This window comes from Stenella coeruleoalba, assembly GCF_951394435.1.
Source record: "Stenella coeruleoalba genome assembly, chromosome: 7".
Taxonomy (NCBI): Eukaryota; Metazoa; Chordata; class Mammalia; order Artiodactyla; family Delphinidae; genus Stenella; species Stenella coeruleoalba.
Window position 1 is genome coordinate 112,429,465 of NC_137153.1, and position 19,024 is coordinate 112,448,488.

At 38.1% G+C, this 19,024-nt stretch overlaps 1 protein-coding gene and 1 pseudogene across 3 annotated transcripts in view; both read right to left on the reverse strand.

Annotated features, from left to right (window-relative positions):
- Positions 1 to 19,024, reverse strand: part of NR6A1 (nuclear receptor subfamily 6 group A member 1) — a 205,535-nt gene that overhangs the window by 184,246 nt on the left and 2,265 nt on the right. The window lies entirely within an intron of this gene.
- On the reverse strand, positions 1,915 to 3,879 carry LOC307188800 (large ribosomal subunit protein eL6-like; annotated as a pseudogene). The gene has a single exon. The product of its transcript is annotated as a large ribosomal subunit protein eL6-like (transcript).

Below are 19,024 nucleotides of genomic sequence, written 5' to 3' on the forward strand. Positions count from 1 at the left end.
ACCTTTGCAAGGTACATGCTTTTCAACAGCTAGATGGGAACTTGACGTTATTTCAAAAAACAAACCCTGACATTCCCACAAAAGCAGGGCTTCAGAGTCCAAGAAAAAAACACCACACCTTAGATGAGTCCATTATTAACGTCCTCTTGAATAATCCAAGATAATCAGAAGCAGCTAGAGTAACTTCACTAACCAGATCAAACCGAAGTATAAAACTTTACATGAATGAATGAATGCAATATTGTAATTAAACAAGAACTAGGTTGTTTTGGAAAAATATATGTTACTCCCAGCAGGAGTAGGGAGAGTGAAGGAGATTTTTTTTTGCTCATTGTCATTTCAAAGACTAACTGAAGAAGAGTCCTACAGACAAAGGAGTTTGTTTGACCGTGGTCACAGAGCTTTCGAGGTCATTTCAGAACCATCTGTTGAGGATGATTTTTTTTCCTCCATTCAACTTTTCTGATTGAAAATATATTGTTTTTATAAACAGAAACATGCACATTTTAAAAATCCTAAGAACAATGAAAAATATTTTTAAAAAGTATATATATGTATAACTGAATCACTTTGCTGTATAGCAGTAATTAACACAACATTGTAAAGCAACTTTGCTTCAATAAAAAAGAAAAAGCCTAAGAACAAAATGATTCACCTTAACTCTCTAAAACTGACCAGTTCAACTGAAGGAAAAAAAAAAAACCTCCCAAACATTCTCTAAGTGACTTTTAAAGTACTTCTTATTAGAAACATAATTCTGGGCACTAATCTTTCTGACACACTCGTTAACCATTAATGCTAAAGCTCAGTACCATCTCTCATGTCTCAGCTTTAGAAATCCATTGTGTGGCAACAAAAAGATACAACATCTTTAAACTTGCACCCCAGAATCTTTCAAATATGAAGCAAAGCTAGTTGCTAGTTAACCAATCTATGAAATAACCCCAAAAGAAATTTTTTTTAACTATTCGAACTGGAGTCAAGATAGAAGAGCAAAAACCAACATATGTTTAGAGCACCACATAAATGCAAAAGACACTCCACAAACAGGATTAGGGGTGAAAAACTCCTGCTGATTTTTTTTTTTTTTTTTTTTTTTGCGGTACGTGGGCCTCTCACTGCTGTGGCCTCTCCCGTTGCGGAGCACAGGCTCCGGACGCGCAAGCTCAGCGGCCACGGCTCATGGGCCCAGCCGCTCAGCGGCATGTGGGATCCTCCCGGACCGGGGCACGAACCCGTGTCCCCCGCATCGGCAGGCGGACTCTCAACCACTGCGCCACCAGGGAAGCCCCTTCTGCTTCTCATATGCTACACTTTCCTACGTTCTAAAATTAAACTCAATAAATATTTACCTAGCATTTTCAATATAGGGCACTATGCTAAGTTAAAAAGGATACAAAGATGAATAAAGCTGGCTACCCCTAGATTCTTACAATCCCTCTCCCCACTGGTAACCACTAGTTTGTTCTGTATATCTGTGAGTCTGCTTCTTTGTTATATTCACTAGTTTGTTCTATTTTTTTTAGATTCCACATATAAGTGATATCATACAACACTTTGTATTTGTCTTTCTCTGTCTGACTTATTTCAATTAGCATAATAACCTCCAAGCCCATCCATGTTGCTGCAAACAGCAAAATTTCATTCTTTCTAATGGTTGAGTAGTATTCCATTGTATGTATATTACCACATCATCTTTATCCATTCATCTGTTGACAGACACTTAGGTAGCTTCCATATCTTGGCAATTGTAAATAATGTTGCCATTAACATTGGGGTGTATGTATATTTTCGAATTAGTGTTTCTGGTTTTTTTGGATATATAGCTAGGAGTCGAACTGCTGGGTCATATGGTAGTTCTATTTTTAGTTTTTTGAGAAACCTCCATACTGTTTTCCATAGTGGCTACACCAGTTTACACTCCCACCAATAGTGTACAAGGGTACCCTTTTCTCCACATCCTCACCAACATTTGTTATTTGTGTTCTTTTTGATGACAGCCATCCTGACAAGTGTGAGATGATGCTTCATTGTAGTTTTGATTTGCATTTCCCCGATGATTAGCGATGTTGAGCATCTTCTCATGCGCCTGTTGGCTGGCTCCCGATTTTCAGCATGTTTAGCAAGGCATGGAAGGCCTTAAATCATAGAAATAGGGAACTCCCTGGCAGTCCAGTGGTTAAGACTCCAAGCTTTCACTGCCGAGGGCCCAGGTCTGATCCCTGGTCGGGGAACTGAGATCCCACGGGCCACGTGGCACCGCCAAAAAAAAAAAAAAAAATCATAGAAATAAGCAAGTCCAACATTTGAAAAGCTACTTTTTCGAACCTTCTTTTCCTTGACTCATCATGAAGTTTGGAAAGGGTAAAACATCAATTCCTATTTCCAAACTCTTAACTCTTTATACAGAGATAAAAACGTCTATACCAACTCTGATGTTAAAGCAATTTCCTAATGTTGAGACATCAATAAAGTGATACACCAGGGAGGCAAGACACCTGAACACTAGCCTTACTCTGGTACTAATAAGCCATTTGTGTGATGCTAAGGGATCTACTCCCTCTGTGCTCCATTTTCTCTTCAGTAAAAGGAGAAAGTCTGGCCAATTTTCTTAGTATTTTTTCAGCTCTAAAGTCTATGAATTTTTCAAAAGTTGGCAGTTGTGTATACTAGGGGATACAGAGGATATAACGTTAACACTTGAGGAACCCTTAAGAGGTTGCCAAGATTCTTAGATTTTTTTTTTTTTTTAACTAGAAGAAACCTTATAAACCATCCCTAATCTCTTCCATCGCACTCTAGCCCCCATTTTACAGAAGGGAGAAACTGTGTAAAGGGAGTAATATCTGTAATATCTCTCTGATTTAAACAATTTGGCTTTGGCATTTTCCCAATCTAAAAATGGCAACAATAATAGTATGTACACGTCACAGGGCTCCAGAGAGGATTAAATGAAATGAAAGAAAATTTAAAGCACTCAAGAGAGCACCTGGTACATAGTACATGTTTAGTAAAAGTTAGCCTTTTTTTTTTTTTTTTTAGATGGACCAATTATTCAATTAGGTTCTTTGTAAGAAGTTTAGAACACTATTTTGTGAGGATAAATTCCATTTGTAAGGGCAAACACAGAGCGGAGGTAGCCCTGGAGCTGAGGAGCAGCTTTGATTCTTCATAGAATTTGTGAGTCCACAGCTTTCTGATCAACCTTGCGCTGCTCTGTAATCTCGTATTTCTCTCTCTGTGGGTCGAAGATCTCACCTTCCGGGTGCTTGGGCTTACACAGCTTCTTCTTCTTGAAGTAAGCCATCAGTGAGATGTTCCAGGATTTTTCACACCACTGATATCAATTTTGGTAGAGGTGGCAATGACAAATTTCTGGTGTGTTCTGCGGAGAACTCGATTGAGGGACAGAGGCCCAGTCACAAGTAGCAAGCCACTGCTCAGATGCTTCAGAAAGATGACCCTCTTGCCTCCGTGGCGCCCAGTGAGGCAGATCAGAATGGACCCAGGAGTGATGCCAGCACGCAGTTTTCTCACATGTTTACTGAAGGGTTTTTTGCCATGACTTAACAGCTTTCCAGGCACATTTTCAGTAGGATAATACCTAGGCATTTTGTGAAGTTAACCACTCGGGTACCACCATTCTTGTCACCACCAACTGGTTTTGTGACAGTAGCAAGGACCATCACCTTCTTTTTCTTTTCAACCTTGGATTTAGCTGCTGAATACTTCATCTTGTACAAGGCCTTTCTGGAATACATAACCAATCAGGAATACTGGCCAATTCCTCTGACCAAGACAGGGTTTCAGCTGCACTGGGGCTTCCCCTTCTTAACCTTTTTAACCCTGTCACCAGCATCAGCCTTTTTTTTTTTCTTTTAATTTTTATCGGAGTATGGTTGCTTTACAATGTTGTGTTAGCCTCCACTGCACAACAAAATGAAACAGCCATACACACACAGATATCCCCTCCCTTTTGGACTTCCCTCCCATTTAGGTTACCACAGTACATTAGGTAGAGTTCCCTGAGCTATACAGTATGTTCCCATCAGTTGTCTAATTTATACATAGTATCAATAATGTATACGTGTCAATCCCAGTCTCCCAGTTCCTCTCACCCCACCCCTTTCCCCCTTGGTATCCATACATTTGTTCTCTACACATCAGCCTTCTTGGCTTCACATTTTTTTCTCTTTAGTATCTGGCTTCTCAGCTTTTTCACTGCCATCTTGTAAGATGGGAAAATAGAGTTAGTCATTATTATCATAGTTGGGAAAGTCATTCTGATCTTCACCCTCCAAGCCACAAATACAAGTATACTTGTGAAATAGACTTCTTGATTAAAAAATATAAACCACTTTGCAGCAGCTCTAGGGAAACTGTTCCACTCTGTGCACACATAGAGAATAGGATCTTTTATTAAGTCATCACTCAGTGCTATTATTGAGATGTTGGCTTCTTGATGAAGCTATAGCATTCATGTGAAAACTGACCTCTGGGTCAACCATTCAGATCTCAGATCACCAGACCAATGAAATAAATGTCTGGGGCATGTTTGAGAGCTACAGATACTAGTCTACCCTGCCCAACTAAAATCATACTCTACTTGTATAATACATGCATCCTTTTAACTTTTGATACCTGTTATAAGGTCTGTCAGCTTAGGGGTAAAGTTCATCTTCTAACAGTATCATGCATTAGCATTAGCACAAACATAATGTAACATTCTTACTTCCAAACATGTATCTCAAAACTAAGTGAAATACCAAAAATGTCACGCTTCCAGAGTGGGGAACCGTTACTTGGTATACAGCACTTCTGATCTGACTTTAGCAATCCAGTTTCTGCATATGCTTCACATTCCTGAATAAGTCAAAGTGACCATATTTTTAGAATATTAGCTAATGATGTCAAGATGAGAAGAGAGTACTCATAAGGTCAACAAGGCAGACTGAAATACAAGCTGACCTGGAAACTGAAGTTGTGTAGACATACTGGTTGCTTACAGTCACTACCATGTTACAGTCTTCGTGTTTTCAGTTCACGATATTCTTTTTTTTTTTTTTTTGCTGTACGCGGGCCTCTCACCGCTGCGGCCCCTCCCACTGCGGAGCACAGGCTCCGGATGCACAGGCTCAGCGGCCATGGCTCACGCGCCCAGCCGCTCTGCGTCATGTGGGATCTTCCCGGACTGAGGCACGAACCCATGTCCCCTGCATTGGCAGGCGGACTCTCAATCACTGCGCCACCAGGGAAGCCCACGATATTCATTTTTTAACTTGTTCCACATAGTATTAAGTAGCCTAATGTTATTTTGCTTTATTTCCTAAAAGCCATTAAGTATTACAATTCCTTCCCATTCCACACAGAGATCTACTTCTGTGTCACATGCCCAGGGCCAGCACTGCCTCCCTGTTTGCAAGGACATGTCCTAAATCCCACAACAGCAACCTTCTCCAACACCACTAATTGGTTTTGGACTTCATTCTTTTCCTTGGAAACACAAAAAGGTATCTTTTAAAAAAAAAATGGTCAGGGACTTCCCTGGTGGTGCGGGGGTTAAGAATCCACCTGCCAATGCAGGGGACATGGGTTCGAGCCCTGGTCCAGGAAGATGCCACATGCCGTGAAGCAACTAAGCCCCTGCGCCACAACTACTGAGCCGAGCCTGCGCTCTAGCGCCCGTGAGCTACAACTACTGAGTCCGCGCGCCTAGAGCCCACGCTCCGCAACAAGAGAAGCCACCGCAATGAGAAGCACGCGCACCACAACAAAGAGTAGACCCCGCTCGATGCAACTAGAGAAAGTCCACATGCAGCAATGAAGACCCAATGCAACCAAAAATAAATAAGTAAATAAAAATAAAATAAATTTTTAAATGGCCAGTTTAAAAAAAAAGTTAAGAATTTAAACAAGCAATTTTCAAGGGGCACAACTGTCCCCATGACTAAAAATGGAGGTGGCATTAACTCTGAAGTTTGGTTTTAATTTTTGCATCTGCCATTAAAGCAATGTCTTCTAAACACTAGACTCCTTAAGGTACAAATGGCCCTTAGGATCCTCCTCTAGATAGAGCATATGAGCTAGATAATAAAATTTCAAACCCTTGTTCTAAAGTCTCCATTACTTCATACCAGGGCATGCTGACAAATTTTACCCTGGGATAAGCTCTGGGTTGAAACCCTGGGTTCAAAGTGTCAAAGAACAGTGAATCATATATTTTAGCTTATGCCAAGTACTAGAAAAATTTTATTAACGTATCAATTATACCAAGTTTGACCTGCCATACACTACACCAGTCTGGCCTCTGGGATTAGAAACCTATTAGGAATAGGTTTCACAAGATGATTTATCAAGAATCCACAGTAAATGTTCAAAGATATAACCTAGCACAGACAAAGTACAACATAGTAGACAGGAAAATCAATTCATGGGGACTTCCCTGGTAGCGCAGTGGTTAAGAATCTGCCTGCCAACACAGGGGACACGGGTTTAAGCCCTGGTCCGGGAAGATCCCACATGCCGCGTAGCAGCTAAGCCCGTGCACCACAACTACTGAGCCTGCGCTCTAGAGCCCGCAGGCCACAACTACTGAGCCCTCATGCCACGACTACTGAGGCCTGCGTGCCTAGAGCCCGTGCTCTGCAACAGGAGAAGCCACCGCAATGAGAAGCACGTGCACTGCAAGGAAGAGTAGCCCCCACTCACCACAACTAGAGAAAGCCCACGCGCAGCAACGAAGACCCAGTGCAGCCAAAAATAAATTAAATAAATAAATTTATGTTTTAAAAAATGATTTCTGCCAAATTAAGATCGATAGTTAGCACAGCAGCATTTTCAAGAATGTTCAATTTGTCTCTATCCCAGCTCTCTGCTGCTCCTGCAGCTGGAAAGAGCCAGGGCAGAGAGGGGACCTCTGCTGGTGGAAAGATACAGTCTGCTCTGGGCTGCAGGTAATGGGGGAAAAGATGGGGTACAGGAAAAGGGAGAGAAGAAAAGGGCAAAAAATGACAGGGTAGCAATTTAGAAGAAGGAAACTGACAACAAATTCTGTAAGTTCTACAAATTAGATTTAGCAAATTGATTTTTGTTGAATTGAATACTGGGTAAAGTGGATATTTGGCAAACCAGTTTCAATGACTTGGATTTCGGTGAACTGGCTTGCTTACCCAAGAAGTAGGTATATTAACGTTACTTACAGATAAGGAAATTGAGAAATGTTAAATAACCTTCGTACTGTAACACAGCTACACTCCAGGTTCTTCACACACTACATCAATTCATTCTCCAGTAACTTGTGTGGTGATTCTACATCCTTTCAGCACCACTACCCTCCAAAAAAATCAAAAAAGTAGGAGAGACAGGCTTTAAACCCAGGTCCAACTAGAGCTCATGCCTTAACACACCTAGTTAATCACTACATCATAATAATACTTCTCTGAAATAATTTTAAATTGCCACCCATACCAATGCAGTTTGTCTACCATACTACAATAACTATTTATTCTACCCTCTTCTGCAAAAATTAGTATCTGCTGTTCAGAGGTTGAGTGGCACTGCTGCTGCCAGACTAAACTAGAATACTTTCAAGGCAAAAGTCAAGATTGTAGAGACATTATTACTTTATTTAGGCTGGACAACCTTATTACTCATGATTTTAGATCAAATTTTGCACAACTGAAATTGCTTGAGAACCCGTACTACCATCTTTAGGGATACCACACTGACAATCCCTGATGTGTGTGTACATATACACACATACACATACACACAAACACACAGGTATATAGTTTTATGATCAATTATTTTGGTCAAAGTGTAGGTTAGCCTCATTAAGTAAATGTAAAAACTAAAATAATCCTAAAGTCTACACAATCTATATAAGACATCAGTGCTTGCTCAAACTGTTTGCCTTACTACTGGGGTCTTCAGGGATTTATCACATTTATGATGCTAAGAGAAATGTCTTATCTCACCTACTGACACACAAAACTTGACTTTTCTTGTAGCAACATGTTCAACTTTCCTCCTATCAATAAGATAGTAGTTCAAGGCTCTCTAAACAACTGAAAATATATTTTGCTCTTTTTGGTAAGCAGAAAAATTCTCTACTCATAGATCTTATGATACAGCCCAAATATAAAGCATTTTTGCCTCAGCATAATCAGGAACTTTTACTAACAAAGTTCCCACTCCTGTAAAATATTTTAAGAATGAATTAAACTGTTACTTTTAAAAGGCATTAAACATTTATTCTGATTTTGAACACTGGGTTCAAAAATCTCTTTATGTTAAGATGGAGAAAAGAAAGATCTTTTAAGCAAACTGACACTTTGAAAAACATCACCCTACCTTAAACCTCTTCAAATATATATTTCAAATGCTTAACGAAGAAATGACAAAGCTAATTTTTTTTGGTCCATTCCAGGCTTCTCTTCTGCACTTTAAAAGTGCCTCTTATTATTTCTGATCTTCAACGTATACCCAAGGCTACCCTTAATGTTTTAGCAAATAGAATATGATTCTTCCTAACCTCTTGTGAAAACAACAAGGACTATAAATTTAACTCAAGACAGCTTTTGTCCTTCAGTTAGATTCAAGGTCATCTCAAGGCTTTTAATTACTAACCAGGATTTGAGAGGGTCTGCAATTGGTATAGTCGAGGGAAAGAGCAGCTGGCTTATTCACTTTCTTATTAAAGAGCCTTATAAAAACTGTGTCTTGGCAAATTGCAAACTCTCTTACCACCAGTGGTGAACACAAAGAAGCAGAGCAAATGATCTTCAAACATTTGTGTTTACTCTCAATCAACCTCAACTTTTAAAATTACTAGAAGACTCTTAAATCTTAATTTCAGCAAGTATGATTTATGATTTAATTCAAAATTTGTAGATAGCCAGACTCTGAAAATATGTTTCCATTCTGAAACCAGCCCTGTTAAAAATTATGAATGCCCTTCAAATTAGCATAAAATTTATTTAGGTTTTTCACTATCAAACCCTGTGCAGGGTCAGTGTTTCAGCCACTGAGGAAGCCATGCAGATTATGCAGATATCTAAAGGAATGTAAGTTTAACTTCTCTCTCCATGTACTTAATTTCCAATCAAATTCAGTTTTAAGTTTCAGGTCATATTCAAGACTTTGAGGAAGCTGATATAGTTGTATTTGAAGACAGAGAGACACCCCCCCACCCCAATCCATCCTCCTGAAATTTTCAGAGGCAACCAGAGAAGGCTCCAGAGTGTCTTTGTGACCCATTCACCCATGATCTATAAGAAAAAGAAGGCAGCCTCAGAAGGGTCCTTAAGCACTGCTCTGACCAGGCTGGAGATACTGGGGTGGGGGATAGAAGGCAATGTGCATGGGGGGCCTGGTGCCAGAAATCTAAAAGATTCAGAGGACAAAAGGCATTGGGAATGACTTCACATATCCCTCCATAACATAAGAACAGAGGAAATAGCCTACCAGTGTCTCAATTCTATCTCAAGCATGAGGCATTTATTAAAAAAATAGTAATAAGTCCTAGATGTTAGTATACAAGATATCTTAGTGTAAATTAAACTGGTTGTTGGCGATGGTACACCGAGGTAGATACATACTTCTAAAAATTTATCCCCCCAAAAATAAGCCAAAATAAAAGAAAGCACAAGATAGTCTGAGCAGTATTGTTATACCAGTGAGAAACTAAAAACTATCTTAATGTCCAACAGTGAAAAACAGTGGGCTGTCATACAGCTATTAAAAGTTTTAAATAAGTTAATGTTGAATCAGTAAAGTTTATAACATGAGAAAAAGGCTTAAAATTAAACAAAAAGCATAAAACATAACGGTATATACTGTATGATCAGAACAATACGCAAAAAAACTAGGATTTGAAGAGTCTAGAAGAAAACATAAGAAAATGCTAATAAAAGTTGCTTGGAGGCAAGATTATACGTAATTTTCCCTTCAGTTTCCATATTTTCTACAGTGATTACACATTTCTAATTTTAAAATCATTAGATTCCTAAACTGCTCACACCTAAGGAACCTAAGGGCCACAGGCAATTCAAGCACAGAACTCAGAGATCACACCATTTAAAATCTAAATACAAGATAGAGCTAAATCCCTCCTGCTTGTATGCAAGCACTTCCAACTGTGTTGCCCAGGAAGCGTCCCTTAAACAACGCTCTAAACTTGCTTTCCAAACACAGCATTGGAAACACTGGGTATCCTTCAGCCAGGAGCCCTGTCTATGCTCCTGAAACTAGCTTTGGAGAATAAATTTACAGTACTTCACACACTTCATACTACCCATAGATGCTCGGTAATTGTTTTTTTATTAATGGGCACACTATATGAAAAGCAAACTTACTTTGAAATATTTTTAAAAGGCTCACGGCAGATAGTGCATTTTATCTTCAAATGTTAAATGCATTTTTTCATCACAGTAGTACTTTCAGTAACTGCTCACCAGCAGTTAGCTCTGAATTCCAGCCAGCCCAACTATCTTTCAGATTTAATCTGTCAGCAAGTAAGGGAATATTTTTTTGTGGGAAAGCAATTGTAATTTCCCACATTAGGTGATTGATTAAGTTCTCTCCCCTAAAAGGCTGATTGGTTTCCTGGTGCCAGTAAAATGATTGATGAATATTTCAACTGCAGCTCCCTTGCTAACCCCCCTCCCCCCCTCCCCCATACATTGCCGCCCCTTTCCTGCTGGGTTCCCTTTTTCCAGACCAACAGCATTTAAGAAGGTTTTGCAATTTTCCTTAATGAATCCAAGTTCTCAAACTCAGAGCATTTGATCTTAAGAGGATAGGACTCTTCTCAATGCTGAATGAGTTTTGCAGATAAAAATTCCTTTACAAGGAATAAGAGAAAATTCTGAAATGAACTGTGGGTTTAACTCAATGAATGAAAATGTACTTACAAAAGAAAAGTGTGACATTGAGGGGGTGGGGTTATAAATGAGAAGATAAGTGATCGTGTTAAAAAGAAAAAAACACAAATGAAAACTCTACACTGAATTTCGAGTTTACATTACAAATTGTCATAATATCATAACTTTAACTGCAAACATTTCTATGCGGTAGACCCAGAGAACAGAATTTACACGTAAATTATGTGATCCTACAGACCTTACAGCAGCCAGGTATTCTAAAATTTAAACAGGGAAACAAGGTATGGTAAGCATTAAGGAATGTTAAATATTGTTTGAGGGATTATTGAACAGTATCTGTAATCAAAATCATCCCAATGAATTTGGGCTGTGAGTACCATAGTTATTTGCTTTTGGCAGGGCTTTCCTAAATTGCAACTTCCTGTTTTACCCAATTCATTTCATCATAAAGCTGGAAAATTCCTTCAGGGATTATCTAATTTAGCTCCTTCATTTTATACGTGGACCCATGGAGACATGCCTTTATAAGAGAGCTAGAATGAGAATCCAGGCAAAACCTAGGCGCATCAACTATTTCCTGAGCCTCATACCTCCTCAAATAATGTAGTTGGCCTCCTCTCGCAAGTCCTTTCCTGCTCAAACTACATTGCTACCACGATCTATTAACCCCCACTGCCACATCAGTCTCACCATCTCCTTGCTAGGAAATCACTATCTATATTTTACAAACTTTAGACAACTGGTTCTTATATTTCCATTTTCAAAGGGTCACATCAACCTTAGATTTGTCCTCCTCTTTTTCATATAGCCAGCTTTTGTGTGGCAGAAATAAAAAAGGTATAGGGGACAAAGCTCATCTTTTTCCTAAACCACATTCCCCAACATAGTCAAGCAAACAGCCAGGGGTTTACTGGCCATCGCATCTTAATCTGGTGTATCTGGTCACTTTAGGTATAATGAGAGCTACATTTCCAAACAGAAATGTAGCTATATTCTGGTTCCAGGAGGGCCTGTCAAACCTTGGATTTAGCTTCAACACATGGCTTGACTTACATACTTGCCCCAATTTTCTGAAGTGACTGAAAAGCACATTCCCTTCCCTTATATTTTGCAGACTTTCTCTGACTACCAGCAAAAGAACTCAGACTCAAAGGGCTCTGATTAAAGCAAAAGACTCAAGATTCCTGACCTGACCGCTTTCATTCGTCCATTCATTCAACATTCATGAAACACCAATTTCTTGTGTTTTTAGTGCTGACGCTACAGATACAAGATATGATATCCCTGCCTTGAATGGCTCAAAACCCCTTCTTTCCTTAGCACTCAAGGATTATCTCTGATTCTGCAAAATTATTTTCTGCTCAGTTGTTTTCTGGTTGGCTTATTAAAGCTAACATGAGAGAAAGAAAAAAAAATCACTTGCAACTCTAAGGGTGGATCTCTGTGACTCTCTAATATCGGGAGTTGAGTTCTGGGCCTCCTCAACAACTATAAATGGCCTGGATTCACAAGTGTCTGCTTTGAGGCAGACACTATGCTTGGCACTCTGCAGACTTTGTCACAAGTCCTAATAACCCTACCCTCAATTTCAGAAACATTATAGTATGTGGGGAGAAGGAGTGGAAGGAGAGATTAAACCTAGGAAACAAATGATTAATGGTGTTACTAACTGTAAAATCTAGGGCTTAACCTCTGTGGGCTTCAGTTTTCACATCTGTAAAATGGAGATGATAATAGAACACCTACCTCATAGGGTTATGAGAATAAAGTGAGTTGATAAATGTAAGGTGCTAAGAATATTATATAATAACTATATAAATGTTAGCTATTATTATTCAATGAGAACACTAAAGTTCAAAGAAGTCAAGTGACAAAGTCACACAGTTGTGATCTTTGTTCTGCCACACTCCAGAGTCCCTGCTCTTTCCCTCTCACACTATCTAACCAAAATCCTTCCTCCTTTGCTGAGACTACTACTGCGACTTCCAAAAAAACAAAGCCCTCTGAATAGATATCAGTGGGGGATTCCCCCCAGGTGGTTTATTATCCTGCTAAAAAGGCATTTTGGAGGAAGGGCTGTAAGGCTAGAGAGAAGCCTCCTAGCAGGTTAGATTTCGAGAGCACAGCAAAAATATGGAAGAAAAAAACCAAATCTGCCTCAGTTATTAAGCTCAGTAATTAGCACGATTTAACTCATCTGAAACTTGAAATAATATCCAAGCATTAAAATGAAAAAGGAAAGGCATGTACCTTCTCATTACTAAGCTGCCCCCCCACCCTACCTGGAGAACACAAAAATGCTTTGAAAGGTACATTACGTGAAACTCCAAGAACATCAAGATAACTAGAGAGCTCTCAGGAAGGTAGCCCAAATATCACACTGATCGTTCATCATCCACCAATCTTCATCTTAAATTCTGATCCAGTTACTCCTTACTGTTACTCACATTGTTCTGTGACACTTCTTCTGCCAGCAAGCTCACTACAGAATGAATTCTACCTAGCAACTACCCTAAGGAGAAAATCCCTAACCCTTTAACAACACAGTAATTGACTTACACTAAAATGTTACTCACACTAGGAAAGGGTATTCTTAACACCAGAAGAGGAGATACTTCTCCTATACAGATTTTATTACCACCTCTCTCAGTGCAAACCAGGTTAAAGGAAAACCAATCTACAAATTGACTTTGCCAAAATCACAACTTTAGAAGGCTCTGTGAAAGCCAAACATGTCTACTGAAAGCAAACAAGCAAACTATTCTTTTCTTTTATGTTCATAATTTTGGGTTCTTTTCTTTTACTTATATTTTTAATTGAAGTATAGTTGATTTACAATGTTGTGTTAATTTCTGCGGTACAGCTAAGTGATTCAGTTATACATCCATATACACATTCTTTTTTTTAATATTCTCTTCCATTATAGTTTATCACAACTATTCTTGATGGAAGTTTTAAAAAGCAAGATAGGATTTTTATCTCATAAGTATTTAATTTTTATAGCAATGATTCTTATCAAGTAATAAAGTATTTCTGTGTTGTCAGATTTATTTCCACAATTATAAATCCACCCTTGGTGAGGAAGCAGGTTCTATTGGAAAATTTCTAACACAAATAATTAACAGTTAAGCAACAGGTTTCATGTAGCAGGTAACAAAAGCCTTATCAGAGAACTCAGTGACGTGAACTTCATTTAGTCTCATTTAGTCTCAAGTAAAGAAAACTCAATATGAACTCATTTTCATTTTTTTTCCTCCATAGCCCCTTTACAGAGTTTTTAAAAAGAAAGAAAGGGGCTTCCCTGGTGGCGCAGTGGTTGAGAGTCCACCTGCCAATGCAGGGGACACAGGTTCGTGCCCCGGTCCGGGAAGATCCCACATGCCACGGAGCGGCTGGGCCCGTGAGCCATGGCCGCTGAGCCTGCGCGTCCGGAGCCTGTGCTCCGCAACGGGAGAGGCCACAACATTGAGAGGCCCGCGTACCGCCAAAAAAAAAAAAAAAAAAAAAAAAAAAACCTGTTTAATTAATTATGTCCTTTTTCAAACAATGGTTTTAAAGGGAAAAATTAAGAACACAGAAATTTTGACACTACAATGATGGGATGGAAGAGCAAGCATTCACAGACCTCTGAAATGCTTTTATAGACAGATACAAAATTCCCTGATACTATGAAATATAAAGAGTTGGAAATAAAGAGTTGAGAAGGCTATCTACCTTTTCCACATGAAGAATTTAGTTGTGCATTTCTCTCTCTCAAAATTGTAATTCTTGAGTATATTTTCTAAAAAACTACAAATTGTTTCCAATGCAAACAGTTGTTCAAGCAAGTATCTATGTTTGATATATCCTTTGCTAATATGACCACTGCCATTCCAATGCGCTACAGCTTATTACTCAAACAATTCCATCATTATTACCAATTTCTCTTTATGATTTCTCACTCTGAGATGAGAGCAAAATCACTACTCTGGTTCAAACCACCCACAGAGTGTATCTTCAAATCAATTGCCCGGATTTGTTTCCAGAACACATTACATGTTGCTGCCTAGGGAATTGGTTTAGGAAACATTATACTTGGCAGCTGACGTATCAACAGTGCCCGTAGAATTGACACCAACCTAAAGGCCAGAGTCTGTCCAGAAAACAGAAAAATATGCTGCTACTGCCATCTGTGGTTTATGCTTGAATAGCTTCTCCCAAGTAAACAAACTGAAAGGTGTAAGGTTCGCAATTAAGATCCAAAGACTTCATCATTTAAAGATACTTTTTAAAATTAACTCTTAATATAACAAACTGTACAGTTTATTAAGTATATGACATAAGAATCTGTGATTCTCTATTTGAACTTTTTAATATAATGCTGATGGAGAAACCACAACTACTTTGAATGAAAATTTTTCCACTGCATAAAGGCTAACTTTTGTTTTCCCCAAACACACATTCCTAAAGAAATTCAAAACACTTAAGTGCCTCCTGTGGACTTATAATTAGGATAATTTCTCTTTTGAAATAGTGATTGTCAATGCTAAAACATCCCCCAAATTTTTAAAGCAAAAAATGTATTTTTAAGGAAATTTAGGAATTTTCTATTTAGACATGAGAGTTTGCGCCCTTCAAAATAAATTTTAAAGATTCAATTATCCCTATAATTTTTTTTCTAAGAACAACTTCCAAGATGCAAATGAAGCCTCAAAGTAGACTATTTTCGCAACTTATTTTCTCTCAGTTTGCTTTCTCAAATGACAACCACTGTAGCTTAGGGATCAAAAGATTTGGTGCTGCTGGGGGTGGGGAAAAAAGCAATTCAGGTCCCCGGCAGCCAGATGAGGAAATCCTGGTTCGCTCCCCAATTAAATCACTGTTAATTAGAATTACCAGGTTACATAGTAAAGTCTTATTTAAATAATCGTAAACAAAAAAAAATCTGTTTCTTGAAAAGCTGTTCTCTGCAGGCTACTGTTTAACAGCAGGTAGTAAGGGAAGAATGAAATACAGTAGGAAATGTTTTAATCTTTCAAGTAAAGTTTTCTATTTATAGTTATTTCTAAACCACACTGAAAAGGCAGGTTAGCCACCTCACAATGGTTTTCTTCTAATTTTCCATTATCTAAGGTCTAACAGTCTTATCTTTTTCATAAAGACAAGCCATGGTGGAAAACAAGCAATAAATAGAAGACTGGGCCTGATTCTTGGAATACTGTATATCAAAGTTAATCCAGAGTTTGTTTTTTTGGTTTTTTTGTTTGTTTTTTAATATAAGAATAAGTTCAGACGAATCTGAATCTTCGGCTCTAACAGGGACGCAACAACCGAAAAAGAATTACCTGCTCAGTACTTCTTGTTGACTTTAAATAATGCTGGTATTTCTGAACCCGAGTTATCGATCAAAGGCATCCGTAAGCCCTTAAGAAATTACCTGAACCAGGAAAAAGTTGACCTTAAGAATACAAAAGTTTGAAAGAAAACGTTTTCTTTCACAACTGGTTGGTCTCAGAAATACTTTCGAAGTATTACAAAGAGTTGGGTATATTAGATCGCTACCTGTGTGGACATATTCAATAGCTACCTTCTATTTAAAATTGTTTCAAAGACTCTCTTATTCTTTGCTGAAATGCAAGATTTATCTGTTGATTCATAACTTCTGATTTTTCTGACTGTGAACCTTTTTCACATATAAGACGACTGGTTCACACAAAATAAGGCGTTTTTATTGTCCTACTTTAATAGAGTAGATTTGACCAACAATGTAAAATTTACTCGTAAGTGGCATCTTCCCAAATTTAACCTTCAACCTAATTATATAAATGGAAAAAATACTTAAATGGAAAATGTCATTTAACTTGGCTACAACACAAAAGTATACAAGAACCAAAAATTATGACAAGGCCCTGAAGTCCTACATGGGCTCGCTGAAAATAGTCTCCTAATGTGGAAGGAGCTATCCCGGCTTTTGAAATTCTGAAGCCAAAAGCTACCATCTGAATACAATTCATTAATGGACCAATTTATTCAACACAAACCAATAAATACCCACCTAGTTATAAAAACAAAGTGATGGTGTCTTAATACAGGATGAAACTCACAAATACAGCCCCAGGCCCCAGAACATGCAAGCATCATTAGCAATTTAAAGCCATCTTGCACAACAGGCTCTAAGAAGTGGTAGAAACTTCCTTTACCAATATCATACTTGCAGTTGGCACTTCTACCCTCCAATCTCCACTAACCTAAACCTAGATATTTAAACCTTTGCTCCACAACCCCAGGAAAAAGTAGAAAAATCTGAGAAACCAATAAGTTATGAATACAGAATACATGATTTGGGCATATGTTAGGAAATTTACCAGCAGTTTTTTCATTAGCTCATCTCCCTCCTCCCCCTCGCTAACTCCCTTTCACATGCTAATTCATGCAGTATATACACACACACACACACACACACACACAATTTTGCTATAGAATTCAAAATGATTTATGGATTAGGAACATGTCATGTTCATATTCTGATTACATGAAACAGAAATGCTCAGAAAGAAGACAGTGGATGGTAAATATGAGATTGGAAATGTGGTCATCTCACACCTCAGCTGCTCAAAATCACCAATGAATCTGTTCATTGTTGCCTTTCACTGTTCTTCGGAGGTCACAGAACCTACTAAAAAACACCTGTTTGCTGTTTTACTAAAGAACAACAGTACTATAGTATGTTTTTTTTTTAATGGAAGTAGAAAATTCTGAGGTGACTCAGAACTAACTTTGATCTTTAAAGTCACAGAACTGAAAAGTTAGACTGTCATGGAAAACAACTGCTAATGTATTTTCAGGGATAAACATTCGGATGCTATGGTCTTAGCAAAAAAAGGGCATGATGTTATTTAGTGAACTCTCCAATTCCTCTAAAGTGTAATTATATAAAACATGCCTTTAATTACTTAGAGTGGCTTATTATCTTCCTTTGCTTGAAATATTTGTCTACTCCCTTATTCTCTTAAAATAAAATGAACAAGTGCAATATTCAGCATATACTTCCTCAAATCATTCATCTTCCTTTAAAATTATGACTAAGTGAGTTCATGTTTGTCTTCAAAACCTAAAAGCAACAACTGAAAATATCTAGCGCAGTCAGCACAGGGAATTCCTGGAAGGGTGATGGTGCATCAAAAGGCTAGCAACTCTACTGCAATAGAATAATAAAAACCATTAAAACCATTTAAAGGACTGTAAATTCAGCATCAGTGGCATTTCTGGCAGGAAAACATTTCTAAAATTCCACCTCCAGTTTATTTCTTCATGACACAAACCAAAAGACCTCCTATCTAGATAGCTATCTACTGCAAATAGTCATATAAAATAGAAATCAGTCGCTAGGATAAAAAGCCAGAAGAATTCATTTTCTCTGCTTGGAACCTAAGCAGTTTCATTTACTTTTGGAGAAAAATATTAATTAGTAAGTGAACGAGAAAAACAAAAGGTCCCACCATTCCAAATTTTTTTTTCCTTTTTTGGTAATTCTTCTGTGAGCATGTTAAGTTATAAAATATAATGAACATAAATTGTAAAACAGTAGACAATGCTCATTTTTACACTAGAAAATAAAACTTCCCACAACAGTCTAATGTTTCACATATTTTCTTTAAAGCCCATCAAACTGCCAAAATCCCATTCTGTTTTCAACAAAAAGGAAATATTTGTAGCACTAAACTGGACTGATGCCACCTTAGCCTAAATGTATTGCTTGATAACATTCTTTTAAATGGTCCAGACGACTGAGGAAATGAGGCTGTGAAAGGGAAATTTGATTAAGAGTTAAAATTACCACTGAGTTCTTTAAAATGTACTAATGAATAATTAATAGCAAATGCAGTTCCTAGGCTTCCCTTACAACAATATTCTCAAGTAGAACTGAAAGTACTGTCTGTAGTACAATCCATCAGCTACGTGTCGCACAGGTGGATACAGGAAGTATAGACACACAGAAAGGCATTATGAAAATACACACACTAATATGGGCCATAACATAGATCTGGGACTTGGGTAAAAAATCAGCATGATAAATTTTACGTCACGATTTACAACTTTAACACATTAACACCAAACCAAATCACCTCTTAAAAAGCTCACAAGTCAAAAGCACTAAAGAA